Raw genomic sequence first — 15,285 nt, 5'->3', positions numbered from 1 at the left:
TGCTCAAGAAATTGTCGTTCCCTTTGTTTTTGCTCCACCATAGCTTTGAACATGCGAGGCGGGTCAGGAATACCAGACTACAGAAAACAACAGTCGAATATTGGCGAAAATGAATATGGAGTTAAGGAACCGATAAAATGGTCATATGATTCCAGTTTAGGACTGCATGTTTTTCTATCCTAGCTCCGTCGAAATAAAATTACGGACACTTCAGTATGAATTACATACAAATCTCAAGCTGCAAGACATATGTCCTCTTTGTTTTTTTTTTCCGCCGTTCCCATTAGAGGTGTCGTCCAACTAAGAACATTACAACGAAGATGAGGTTCACGGACCATCAAACCATTGCTTTAATTAATGACATTTCCGTCAAAACTCTTGCTTAGATAGACAGGGTATATTCCAACAAAATAAAAGACAAGGCACACAACGGCAAGCTGGGTAAAATGTAGCATGGTAATGCGCTCAGTTACTGTCGTAGTAAAAGACTTAAGACTACTTCGAATTAACCTAAACTACCTCAAGAGGCAGAAGCCTAATAAGTGTGGCAAAAAAGTATGTGGCCATAAGTCGAAAATCCTCACACTGATAACTCATCCGTCCAAGCACAGGCACCACCAGGAGAACAACGTGCGGCACCGCACCCATTTCAGTTGAATCATTCATACCACATCTGTACACAGGCAATATACACTAAATTTAGACGGAAACGCCATTTCTGCATTAATTTTGGTGCACCACAATATCTCTCTCAAGCATAACAATTCTAATCAGCTTTTTAAGGATACAAGATATAGCTTCTATTGCTCCTTGTCCATTCCTGATGACATCAGTAGTGCCCATCAGTGATACGATATCTTTTACCACTGTCTTCATGGTATCTCCAATGGACAAAGTACACAGGACACCCAGGCACCTAGCTGCCAAGTGTCGCACTGCACTGTAAGGGTGCTGAAGGCACAGTAGTATATTGAGGCGCAAATCTAAAATCTAAAAGGCAAAAATTAAGGTTACAACTAAATATCCAAATTGGTCTTGCAACCTTTGAAAACTGGCATGTCTATATATCTATTGATTGCTTCTGTTGAGCAGATTTAGACTTTCTACCAAGTAAAGTTTGTTACTGGCAAAAAGGAAAAAAATTAAACTAGCTGTCATACATGCATGTACCCTGAGCCTTTTAAATGTAAATCTTCGTTGAATTTAAAGTTTTCTGTCACTTTGATTTTACCACCTATCCCGCTTCTGTGGTGATACATGGTTTGAACAGGTACTTTATTTCATGAAGGTAAATCTAGAAAACGAAAGAGCACAACAGCTTTTGAGGAGGACCTCCTTTTCAAATGGCACTAGAAGCAGGCTAACTAAGAAAACCAAAATGAGGAAACTTGCTAACAGTGATCAATGTTACCTTAGATAAGAGTTCCACATACATTGTGGGTGTCAATACTTCAAGAACTTGTAAGTACCGTAGTTATTCGGTTATAAGGCGCACTCGGCTATAAGACGCACCCCCAATTCGGCAACTTCATTATTGCCTGTTTTCAAACTGAAAATATCGCTAAAATACTTGATTATAAGGCGCACCGTTTTTTGGGGAGTAAAGATCGGTCAAGTTTATTATAAATTCTTTCATAAACTTACAAAAAAGTGAAAAAGTCGCGTATTGATTTTAGTTTACCGTTAATTAACAAAAGCAGAATTGTCGCACACGTAACCATGCGCACAAACAAAAGCCTTGATTAAACAAGAATTCACGTACCGCCGAGAATGTAGGTCTCAGTGCACAAAAAAGGCTGAATGGATGAAGAAGGTATTTATCTCTTCGCTTGTTTATTTTCGTTTCGTTTTGTGACGTATCAAATTACTAAGCACGCGCCCTTCGCTCGTCTTTTTAGAACCACCATATTTATAAAAGTCAATGACCAACACTGTGTGTCCTTTGCTTGAAATCGTACCAGTAACTGTGATAAAAAAAAAAATTGTTTCGGGAAAACATTCGCCTATAAGACGCACCCAAACTTTGGCAGTAATTTTTAGCAGAAATTAGGAATTTCTTGAAAAAAACGGTGCGCCTTATAACCGAATAACTTCAGTAGTTTACCAGATTTTGGGCTTCATTATCCAGACCAATAAGTTTGTCTGGATTTAGGACAACAAGAAAATATAAGAACATGGAAAGAAATTTTTAAGATTTAAGGTTGATATGTCCTAATCTTTAATACTTTGGAATTCTACATTGTACTATTCAGTCTCTCTCGTGGCACATTAGTTGTATCTTTCCAAAAGTCAAACATATAAGTTGGACTTCCATGAGCAGCTCAAGGAATTTCCTCTGGCTAAAAATCATTGAATCACTGATTATAGAACATCATGTTTTATGTCAGTCAGCAGGCTTCCAATCTATTGACTAAAAGAGTAAAGTGGAGTCAATACTGGTTGGGTCACAATCATTCACACAGGAGAGCTTATCATGGACTCTTATTTCATACATGCTGAGATTTTACACTGTGAAGTCCTATTGATTATGTCTCTGATTGGATGAACCATGTTACAGTCGCTCGCTTGCAATCTTCGATGGTCGGTAGAAAAATATCTCAGTATGTATGAAATTGATGCATTGCAACTTGTGAATAAAAAGTGTTCTTGCACACTTCTTCTTGGAATAATCGGTACAAGATACACTCCAAATTAATTATAAATTTCAATACTATTCTCTTAACATTCAAATCAAGCTAAAAAAAGTAATGATGCCAAACAAACTTTGTTCATTCAATTGGTCTTACATATCCCTATGAAATCCCCCTGATCCAAGTCAAGGAGCCCATGTACAGTACTAACTTAACAACAGTACTAATTGGTGTTAACTATGTTTGTCACCTGCTGCTTTCGAAAAGCCTGTTCCCAACGAACTTTGCATGATAGCCACGTGTTGTTTAGATAGTTCTGAACATTTGGTTTGTCTTTGTAAAGCCGGGATTCTTTCAAAGCGTTCATTCGCTTTTCGAATTTGTCTACTGTGTTAGCATAGGTGATGCTCTTCATAAGCTTTAAAAATATCTCTCGCTCAGCAGTCGAAAGGCCATTCTTCTTTGACTTGGAGAAGCGGAGCATAGCTTGTAATTTAATATAGGTCACGGCTGTGTTTTATGGGGGCAAAATTAAATTACATTATTCTTCCAGCAGCGATATTATCTGGGACATCGCAAATAGAAAATTAATCAGTCCATTTGAATAAGCTTAAATTCAACCTCTTGACTCTCAGTTTCCGTTATTATTTCTCGATTGACCTCTTTTTTTACTTAAAATTTGAATGTTTGTTAATTCATTCACTGTAATTGTAACCAACCTTTGAAGATCCATGTATACAATGTCGAGCTTCACTGCCAGAGATTGAAAAGGGATGGCCAAACAACTGTATGGGGACATTTCCGCGGTTGTTTTTCAAGTACGGGAGTTGCTGTCAAATGAAATCAGATAGAGTTGTTAAGCAACATGTCTTATTTCCGGTTTACGTGCAAAAGTGGCAATAAGAACCAGACCTTTGACCCAAACCTTTCAACCAAAGCCACTGTTGGCTGCTTCTAAACCAAATAGACCATTTAGGTAGAGATAAATCGATAAAAATTAATAACAACAGCAATAACAACAAACACAAAGAAACTGAAATGAAATAATATACAGATATAGGCAAGTTAAGACGTAGCATCTTGCAAATCGCGTAAGACTGCCTTCGAAGAAATTTACCATAAACTCTGAGAGACAGCGATTCTTCTCTATTAAGTGCCGCTCTCGCTAAGGGCGGTCCTCTCGACTTCCCGTCGGAAAAAAGTTTTCTTTTATTTTTTGCCCATGAATAGGGTTGCTTAACTAACTAATTTTGGTTCCAACTTGTAGAACCAGCGAAACAGGTCGTAAGACAAAGAGAAAAGTTTACACAACCACGTCACGCAATACATCAAGCTGAGTTTGTCCAACTGATTTTGATGGTCGCAGGGAAATGTTGAGTTTTTTCGCTCAAGACTGTCGTGGTCCATAAGAGCGTAACATCATTCATGACGGAAACAAATTTGCAGGAAGGAGGGCTAGTTCATCGGGTCTCGGGAGAAACTGCAAGAATCGTTTCAGAGTGTGTGCGTGTTGTTTTGTAAATATAAACACTGTAACCTATTTGACCTTGTTTTTGTGTCCTTTTAAGCCAGAGTGCCAAATTTCATTCTTTAATTTTGATCTCCTCCACACTGTGCGTATTTCATGACCTGATATTTCAACGTAAATTATCGAGAAGGCGTCTTCCGATCACCTTTGTCTACTTTGTAAGTCACGCAAGCGCGCAAGCGTTACGACCGATCACGTTTACGCAACGTTTCAGGACAACTCGGCATCCTCAACGTAGAAGATAAATGAACGAAGTTTGAACGGTCAAAAGGAGATTTTGGTCAATTTTCAGAATCATGTAAATGATCTTTGACGTGTGCGCAATTGAGAAAACACATGGATTTGCGTTGTTTTTAAGATGTTGGTGGATGGAAGCTAGAGATATACCCGCGGGTTTGAGGCAATCCGTAACCTCATTGGTGTATAAACTATGCACTGATATGCTTTTTCAGCCCGATTAACGCCTGCATCTTGAGAATTCTTTCGTACAAAGTAATGAGGTTTTGATATGCAAATTAAGGTCGAAGAGAAGGGTCTCCTCTGATCACGCTGGTATGAAATTTATTTCAGCTGAAGTTTCCATATGTTGTCTGTGAACTAACTGAAGACATCTTGTAACTTGTAGCAAGATAGAATTCCGTGAGCTACATTGTTGCAGTCGCTGCGCGCTGGACAAAATCTTTGAAATTTACACTTTTGATCGCTGTCCACAGGGGTGGTGTGGCCAAAAATCATTTTTGGCTTGTGGCGATGCAAAAAAAGAGAATTGGAGACCAACTAAACTATTTTTGAAACATTTATCCTAAACCCTAGGCTTGGGAAAAAAAGAAAAGAAAACTTTTTCCCGACGGGAAGTCGAGAGGACCACTCTTGGCGAGAGCGGCACTTAAATTATCACTGAATTAGGAGAATCAGTTAGGAAACCGGTATCCGTGCACTTTAAAACAATGAGAGGTCATAGGGTAAAATATGGACTGGACCATTTTTTGGACCATTTTTTGGACCATTTTTTTGGACCATTTTTTGGACCATTTTTTGGACTATTTTTTGGACCATTTTTTGGACTATTTTTTGGACCATTTTTTTGGACCATTTTATTGGGGGGAAGCACACCATTAGTACTCAGGGAGGGGTGGGATGCAGTCTACTAGTAGTGAGGGAGGGGTGGAAAGCAGAGTGTTATTACTCGGGGAGGGGTGAGAGAAGGACTATTGCTAGGCAGGGAGAGGTGGGAGGTGGATGTTATAGTAAACACTACTTGTTAATGAAGCTTTTACTCGATCGTACAAATTATCTCCATCGGTTTTTCGACTGACTTTTTGAATGTTCTTCATTTTTGTCGTCATGCGAAAGCGAAACTGCCACGTAAACACTGGACTTGAAAATATCGCGTTTAAGATCCTCTACTGTTGAGTTATGCCTGTGCCTTTTGAGTCGAGATATGTACCATCAGCATATGGGAAAGATGGGAAAGCGCAAATATCGATTTTATCCGTTTCGCAAACAAAGGAGTTAATCACCCACACCGGAAATAGCGACCAGGCATTCCTCGTGACTTCCGTACGTTTGTTTTCCAATTTGCCCAGGCCGCTGTCAATCACTTCTTGTGTAAAAACCTACGTAGCCTGCTAAGTGGAAGTACAGTGGCTACTGTTGCTTACCGATATTTTCCGTCGGCAAAACGTAGAAGTCAGTAAATGTGACCGATTCTGCCCGGAATATTTTACTATCTGGAGCTTGGATATGTCAGGAGAGTTTCATTGACAGCTGGATTAACTGCACCCCGTGTTGTGAAACCATTATGAAGACATCGCGCTTTCCTTCGCTTTTTTTGTCACATACTAAAGGGAAACGTGAGGCAACTGAAAGATGATTCATGCTAACTCGTCAGTATCACTTAGCACTGGCACAAGTCGACCTAACAGGAACGAATTTTGTCGGCGGTGCGTTTGAAAATTTGTCCGCCTCAAAAAATTGTCGAGTCACGACAAACCATCCACACCTGTAAAGTGTTGGTAATTACAAAAAATTTGTCTATATTAACAATTTTGTCGCTAGTGCGGATAGGTCCATAGTCACATACAAAAAGGGAAACGTGAGGCAGCTGAAAGATGATTCACGAGTATCACTTAGCACTGGCACAAGTCGACCAAACAGGCACACGCGTGACTTAACAGTGGAAGATGGCGATATTTTCGATAACAATTATAGTCCAGTGTTTAAGCGCCATTTTCGCATTCGCATGACAAGAATGAAATAAACGTTACGACCCAGCACAAAAATTTTGACACAGTGATAGTCGGTCGAAAAACCGCTCAAAAAAATTTGTATGATTCAACGAACACTCCATAATTAGTAGTAGTTACTCACACATAAACCTCCCACCTCTCCCTTTAATGCCTTGAAATTCTACATTGTACCATTCACTCTCTCTCGTGGCACATTAGTTGTATCATTTCAAAAGTCAAACATGTAAGTTGGACTTCCAAGAGTAGCTCGAGGTATTTCCTCTGGCCAAAAATTATTGAATCACTGACTATAGAATGTCATGAAAATTCTGCACCTCTTCTTTGAATACTTAAAACTTAAGCCATCTGCACAAAAAAGATGGAGATTTTCAGAATTAGCTTTATTGAAATGGTAATTGTACACAAATGGCTGTGAACACAAGAAATCGCACAACAAAAATTTCTGAATTCACAAACTGCAATCTGTTTTAATTTTCTCAAATATTGACACTGAAGGCCTCACCTCAAAATCATTGATGCTGTTATCATTAAGAGAGGCTACAGACACCCCATCCACAGCAGGTGGTTGAAGCTTGGTACGACCTGTATTGCCACTTGCTTTTTTAGAAGCTGAAACATTTGCATTCAAAAGAAAAAAGAAACAGTTCAAAAAAGCCAGTCGGTTCTAAGGATCCATGTGGAACCTTTGAACAGGAGTAATCAAGATCAACAGAAATTGTCAAACAAGCAAAAAATTCTTCTGAATGAGAAGAAACTCAATCCATTCTGGAAACTGTGGCACTAGAATAAAAAGCCCAATTCAAGAAACCAGGAAAGCAATGCACAAACACAGGCTAAGCAGTACATGTACATTATCTTTTCATAAATTCTAAGACTACATCCAACACTGCTCTTCTTGAACTCAAACACATAGTAAGCTCTTCCAAGAGTGACTAACAGAGATAAGAAAATAAATGTGGAGACTTAAGTGCAGTGATTATATTATTTGTAACCCAAAGTACCTTCTGCTGCTAAACAAGAGACAGAATCCCATTGTACTGATCGCATTGTAAACTGTTCCCTCATTCCATAAATGCATTTGTCCCTCCAAAAGAGACTAAGTTACAATTAGATTTTGACTGTCCCTCAGGTATCTGTGACAAAGGAGGTTCATCAAAAGCTACTGTTAAACTGATATTTACTGCTGGAGTGACTGAAAGATCACTGCAAGTAAAACTGCAGAGATTTTTCATGATCTTGGCATTTGGACATGGTTCTCTTGTTATACATAGTTCCAACAGTTTGGCTAACGCTTTTTTTGATTGAGTCTGTAATTGGCAGAAAAAAATAGAAAAATTAAGAAATTGATACTTAAGTGACTATAACTTACAAATATTTTGCATGTTGCCAAGATGGGTATTTAAAATTTTTTATAGATTTACATGACATTTCATGAAAGAAAAAAATGACCTTTACTGATTTTCCACTGATCACATAGTAAATGTAGTTAATGTTGTTATTTTTCACCTCTTTCATTGAATCAAGATGAGCGGAGTAAAAATGTCAGTGGCTTCTAAGCACTGACAAACGAGTGGAAAAAATTTGCCAGGTCTATGGAGACATCAATTTACCCTAACAACCACAACAGGTCTCTCTCAAGCCCCATAAAATTGTATAATGTAACTTTGTGTAAAATGCACTTTGGGAGCATGAGTAAAAAATGTAAACATAGTTTCAAATGGCAAAAACCTTCAGAGCTTGCGGTGAAATTTTTTTAGAAACTTCTATGAAGATATCTGAGGCTAGCTTAACAGCATTGTCAACAATATAGTAGCTTGAGATTGAAAAAAACCTGAATCATTATTGATCTCACCTTAAATGAATATTCAAAAGGCAAGCTGTAAAAAGTATATACTTATTAAACAATTCCTAAATGAATATACCTTTACCTCCTGCAGCCTAGGCATTAATTATCATTAAGATGAAAACTACCAAGGAACTTTTAACAGCTGCTGACAAATTAATTACACACAGTACTTTACCATGAGAAAATCGTACCATTACAGCATTTTCAAGAGCACGGTGCATATGTACTCATAAGATTTATAAATCCAAGTCAACTATTCCTTACCCTGTCTAGATATCAGCTGAGGTATTAATTCCTTTCTTTCACAATGCATTAATTTTAACAAGCCCTGAGAAAAGTAAACACTAAATAAATATGGACACAATTTTGGACAAGTTTCTGATCATGTCAGAAGTCAGCTGTGATGCACACTCTAAAATTACACTGAAACTTGTGCATTTTATACATAACTATTTTTGGTGGTGTACAGTATATCTTGCAAGAAGGTCTTTGTTTCTCACCTGACAATCTGTTGGCAGTCTTGTGTTGAGCATAGCTATCTTATCATACACTATTTGTTGTGATAGAATATTGTTTAACTGTGCAATATATTCCTTGGGACACTTTCATTCCTAATAAAGCAGAATCAAAAATTATTGGAACCGGAAAAATATTAAATAAGGCACGCACTTTTACTACAAAGGTCTCTTGAACTGGGCACTTGATATTTCCTTATGACTGCTTTCTTTTAAAGACTATTTGGAATACACACAATTCAGAGTCTACATAAATCTATTGATAGCAGAAGAAAGATCAAATTCAAAGTGGAATCCAATAGAGTCAATCATTTAAAGCCCAATCCCCCTTTTTTGGGCCAGTTTTCCCATTAATTGTAGGTCTTCCAACTGGTGTCCAAGGAACTTAATTTTAATCTCATGATTTGACAGAGGATGTTTATTACAAGGATACCCCTAATCAAAATGGGCAAGGGAGGGAGGAAACAGCAGCAGTGTAAATTTGCAAGATTAGATGAGAGTAATTTAAGTTCACCAATGATAATATGCCTATTGTTGCGAATCTGTACTTGTCCACATATGAAAGAGGAGAGGTGGATTTGATTTGACATCGCATTTGGAACCTTCGATTCGTCAAAAAGAATACTTTTAGAATCACTCTTTCCTAACTTAATGGATTAACGTATCAGATTGAGATGTAACAACTTAATGAGTGTCACACTTAAAGACATTCTACACAGCTATCCCAAAGTTGTTCTTTTAATTTTCGCCCTCTTATGTCTATACACTCATTAGTTTGTAGTAATTTAAAGCTCGCTTTACCTTAAAGAACGTAAAACTGAAACATATATGAATATTGTAGGAGTAAAATGAGAGGTTTACATGTAAGTTTCTTTTTTGTCATATCTTGCCAGTATACATTATACATTAACCTCGCGTCGCGTTCCATCACGCATAATTCGCGCAAGAAACTAGTAGCACCCAGGAGCATGTTATGAAGTAGACTTTTATTGCCATAAAACTTTGATCTATACACCAAAATCAGATGAAGTTAAGCTTTGCTATATTATACATTACACCAGTGGAGTAGGTAAATGAACGATTCCCTGGGAAACGAAAAACGATCTAATAGCCACGACAACTAACATGAACACTTTGTGCGAAAACTTAGACAGCAAAATAGATAACTCTGGGTATGAAAGACTTATCTGGAGGTTTGAGCTGTTCCCAAATAGTCCTTAAATTTCTGTCTTACGAGTCCTTCTTACTACGTGTGGCTCGTTTCAACTCGACCGAGAGTTACTACATCACGGGCGACGAGTGGGGGAAGAATATCAATGCACTCTTAGCGTGCAGGTTAACTTTGATGCTGAGGCCAATACAGGCCGCTGAAATTTTCCTCATTATTTGAGATCGAAACAAGGCAATGACTATCTATGTTCAATACTTGGTAACCACCCTATCTCCGAAATGTGGCTGCGCGGGCTCAATGTTGTTTACGACTTCCGGAAAACGGTGCGTGAAATCCGTCAACATAGACTGGATAGTCATTGCCTTGTTTCGATCTCAAATAATGAGGGAAATTTCAGCGGCCAGTACTGGCCTCGGCACTTAAGTTAACCTGCATGCTAAGAGAGCATTGATATCTGGGTTCGTAGTGAGTGATTTAATAGGTTTACCTGGAGTGTGAGGTGGGTTCTTGTTACTGAATATTTTCAAATTAGTGTCAACCGAAGGAAGCAGTTAGTTGCATCAGTAACTCATATGTCCAAGGAACTGAATGAATACTGCTTGATCGGACTTCAGCTTCATTGGAAAGATGCTGTTAACAAAGATATTGCAAGGAATTACATTTCAGTAACTGATTGAACCCTATTCATACTGATTGTAGGAATGACTACTCTAAGTTTGCATTGTTGGGCGATTTGAACGAAAGTGTTTGTATTGATACGTAGCTTATGGTTATCAGAGTTTTTGGCCGAGTTTTTCGATTAAATTATCTTCCAATGCGATTCTTGGATTGTCTGGTGTGTTGTAAATTACGCAAGTGATATATCCTATATGCATCTGATAACAACATTTTGGAAGAAACGTTTCTTTACATACTTTCAACTTTGCCGTCGATCGGTAAGTAGGTGAAGTCTGTCGAGTCATACATCACCATTACGGATTGTTATGTCACGTTAACTGTTCGTTTTTAACACAATTTTTCTTTTTTCTTAACCTGTCGGTAACCTGTTGGTTGGCTGTCGGTAGACTGTCGGTAACCTGTCGGCCGACAGTTGACCGACAGTCGGCCGACAGGTTTTTTGGGGAGCTCTTCTTCACAATTACCGTAATATGTGTAAGTTAATTATTACCGTGAATGATTAAGCACATTGTGTATTATAGAAGGTCTTAATTTATGATAAAAGCCTGCTTAAAAATTTCCAATTCAGCTTAAATTCACATCGCTTCAGGTTTGAGCATATTTTGAGTTAATTGTTGAAGTGCTACAAATGGTGAATTACATCAGTTTTCATTCATTTCATGGAAATCTGATTGTATCAATCCCTGAGTTTACTCGAGGATGAAGTGGTCAAGAGAAATAGTAAAACATTAAAAATAAATTTTGGATATACACTGGTAATGAGGCAGAAGAAGTCGACATCATCAGAGCTTGAAAGAGTTGAAGATTTTTGAATAATAACACTTCCTTTTTAAGTTCATTGAATCTCTTTGAGTGAAACTATCTATGAATGAAGAGATTGAGGCAAATTATGTTTCTGGTATCAGGCTGCAAATTCTAAACTTGCAACCAAGCCAAAGTTCAAAGTGTTAATTTAGCACTGCTAGCTGAGAAATCTTTGCTAGGAAATACATGGAGTTATATCTGTACAATGTAGTTGTCAATGCCAAATTGCAAGGCATGCTAAAATTTTTATAGGGAGTGCACTTTAGAAAGTTTTGAATCTATTTCAGATTAACTGATTGTGCAATGGACCAGGGAAGTCTGTTAGAGTATGTACTTTTGTAGTGACATTCAAATATTGGTAAGTTAATTTTTACCATGTATTTCCAAATAGCTTATTGCTTGTTTAGTGAAACAGTATTAATTAATGTAATCACATACATGAGACAGAATCCTTAGGTTTATCAAGCTGATTTATTTAAGCCAAAACCAAATTGTATTAAAAAATCTAGATGGAACATTTTACCTTTTCTTCAGTTTTATTGTTTTAACCCAGAACTGCTTGGTTTGATTTACTCTATAAGAGTTTTAAGCCATTTAAATGCTACAGATTTGTTTCATGTCTCTTTTCATTGAGTGAAGTGATGTTTGACCATGTTTAACCATGTCAGTTTTAAGTAGAATCATGGTGTTGACCATGTTTGACTATGGTCAGTTTCAGTGAAAATCATGGTTGATCATGAACTAATTAACAATTGGTTCATACATCAGCGTGTGTTCATCAAGATAGGAAGCAGGCAGGAAGTTTGGAGAGCACAAAAGATGCTCTCCAAACTTCCCAAGTGCTTCATATATTGATGAACGCACAGCTGACTATGAACCAATTGTTTTATAACATTTTCAACCTGATGGAGAATCTTTTTCTCGAGGGATTTGTTTGCTGACGTCATGAGCATGCACAATAGGAATATGAAGCACGCTCGTGCAATTGAATTTGGCTAGACAAATTTACTAGCTATGTTATAACATGGTTTGATTTAAGCTCAAAGAGTGTGGGCAGAGTTTGGTCATGAGATTGGGCTGACTGTTTCAGTCATGTACCCTTGCTGTTATGCTTCTTATCAGTTTATCAGACGAGATGTTCTGTATTTCAGAGGCAAGTTTACAATACTGGAGGATACCAGCATACCAGAAGATTGACATGTGCCATATACTCATTAATAGATTTGTCGAGAGTAGATGTGAAGCAGTTGCAAAAGCAAGGTTGACAAAAGTCTCTGCCTCCAAAATTATTTCTGTTAAGGAACACTGAACAATCTCAAAGATTGCCTGTTACAATCCCTTTTCCATTTATAGAGACTGGAATTCCTGCATGGCTGCTATGAGCTCCACAAGGATGTACCCCTGGGAATACAAGCTTCAGTGGCTGCCATTTACAAACCCTCATAGGTAAAAATGTCTTTAACAATCTTGTGAGAGTGCTAAACAGTGTTGAAAACTAATAAAAGGAAATCTTTAAAATCAGTATGCAAATTATTCTCCATACTGTTTTGTACACATTTCTAAGATGCTGACATGGATAATTTGTCCAACATATTAAAGTTATTTTTCAACTGTTGTTTGCTAAGTGAGGTAAAAATTGTATTTAGCTCTATATTTCAGTGCAGTTTGTGTAATTCTATGTTTCTTTCTTTTCCCTTGTGTGCAGGATTTTCACGGTTTATTAAGATACTTAAATCAGTTCCCTCCCAGTGAATTCCTACCTGCTATGTCCAATTTTCATCTCCTAGTTTTTCTGGCAACTTCTGACATACTTCCTTTAAAGGTAATGTTCATGTGATGGCTTCAAGCCTGTGATGAGATCACAGCTAATGAATTGCAAAGAGATGCTTTGTGGCCAAAATCTGGTTTTGGCATCAAATTGATAAACAGCAAAGAGAAGCTTTTAATTCTGTCTTGAAAAACCCAGGGCTGGGTTGTTAGTGTGAAATCAGAAATTAATATCAGATCTGAAAGCTTTCAAAGAAAATTCGGTTGAATTTCTTTTTGTCTAGAATATATATATAGAAAAGAACACAGAAAATTGTTCCAAAAATGCTTTTGAACAAAGGAATAAAGAAATCCAGATTGCAATTTAACCTTGGGTTAACACTAATTGGCCCTCCAACAACTGGGCCCAGAACCATAGCAACTGCGTACGGAGGCAACAAGATAAGCCAGTATGAATTGGCGTGATGAACAAAGTGACTAGCTCTGAGCATGAGGAGGATGTGGCTGTAAACTTGATCAGAGGATTTTGACCACTCACAATGTAGCTGAACCCTTTACACCCTAACATCAGTATGCATATTCTTCATACTGTTCTGTAAACATTTCCTAAGATGCCGACATGGAGAATTTGTCCAATAATCCGGAGCTTCTTAAGTCGGTGATCAGCCAGGCTGGATTCAATTACTTCTTCGTGTACTAAATTTATGTTGAGGTTTTCATGTCTCACTTCTGTTGATTATTTGTGTTGTGGCAGAATCACTTAGGAGATCTGTGTACAGCGATCAGAAAAAAAAGATGTTGAATTGGCTCGGCGCTGGAGTAAAAGTAAACAGTGGCGCACAGTGATACAGCTTATGCAAGCTGCAAAGGGTAAAATGGTTCCCACAATATCTTTTTTTATAATTTTCTGTCCCTCTCGTTTTTCTTTCTTTTTTTTTAAGTTTTGTTTATTGAATTCACCCAACCTCAAGAGAGAGGGTCCATACGCTGGTATTGATTGGTTAAATTTTTTTTTACTAGTTCAACAAATATTTTTTTTAACAGCACAATTTTGATAAAATTGGAAACAAACGCCTACAGTATATTCTTTTTTTGGCTTTGGTAAAAGTAAATTCCATATTGTTATTTTATTTCCCCTTTACAAATTAAGATATCATATCAAGCATCTATGCCTGCGGTTAAAATATTCCCTCCCCAGCCCCCTCGCCAGAGCCACGAGGATCAGGGGACGTGGACATGGTCGGTGCAGGCTGGTCGTGCAAGCACTGTACGTTTATGAACCAATACGGACACGAGAACTGTGATATTTGTGGCTTGCCTTAACACTGAGAAAAGTGATTAAAAGTTTGTTGGACATCATTATCGCTAAAAGTCAAGATGAAACTGCAGGACAGACAACAAGACACAGAATTCAGATAATTGTCCAGTTCGGCTCCGCTGAACATATTTTGGCTTTTTGAGAAGTTCCGCTTAGAACGTTTCTATTTTATCGCCAGCGGAATTGTTAACGACACCGTTGAAAATACATCTCTACTTCTCTACACCATATTTAAGTGAAAAATAATTTCTGATACCAGCAGGCGAAACAGCGCGTGCTGAAACCAATGAAGATATTTCAGACGTTGATCTACTGGTGTGGTGCTTTATACTGTGAATGAAAGGGTGTGACAGATGTTTTTTGAAACCAAATAAAGCAGTCATTTTTCCTGAGATTTACAAATGTGTGAATTTATTGGATTATGCGCGCATGATCACAAGCTGTACACACAATTAAGAACACGCTTTACAATAGAGCATTTAAAGATTATCAAGTTCTTTGAATAGTAGGGATGAAGATGTGGTCTTTCGTATTTTGTCGTTTTTTGCTTCTTCGTAAAAAAACCCACGAAATCGAATTTCTTCAGATAGATAGGAGGCAGTTCAGATCTCGGTTTCATAAATGTTAGCACACAAACGGACTTTTTTTTCTCGTTTTTTCGACTTGAGTAGAAAAATGAAATTGAGAACAGAATGGAATAAATATCACCGCACCTGACATTGATAAATTATCTCTAAAACGAATTTTTAGGTGATACCAAGAATTCATGACTAAAGTTA

At 37.6% G+C, this 15,285-nt stretch overlaps 1 long non-coding RNA gene across 3 annotated transcripts; it reads left to right on the top strand.

Moving 5' to 3' along the window:
• The first annotated feature begins 10,281 nt into the window (after window positions 1-10,281).
• On the top strand, window positions 10,282-14,831 carry LOC136282842 (uncharacterized). 3 transcript variants are annotated; one of them, XR_010718468.1, is made up of 4 exons: window positions 10,282-10,438; window positions 11,709-11,779; window positions 12,573-12,681; window positions 12,775-14,831. It is a non-coding gene; the product is annotated as an uncharacterized lncRNA (long non-coding RNA). The 3 variants fall into 3 exon arrangements; XR_010718467.1 differs by lacking the exon at window positions 12,573-12,681; XR_010718466.1 differs by having other exon boundaries at window positions 12,573-14,831.
• The last annotated feature ends 454 nt before the right edge of the window (window positions 14,832-15,285 follow it).

Source organism: Pocillopora verrucosa, chromosome 8 (assembly GCF_036669915.1).
Source record: "Pocillopora verrucosa isolate sample1 chromosome 8, ASM3666991v2, whole genome shotgun sequence".
NCBI lineage: Eukaryota > Metazoa > Cnidaria > Anthozoa > Scleractinia > Pocilloporidae > Pocillopora > Pocillopora verrucosa.
The sequence above is the reverse complement of the archived record's forward strand: the minus strand, read 5'-3'. Positions and strand labels throughout refer to the sequence as shown.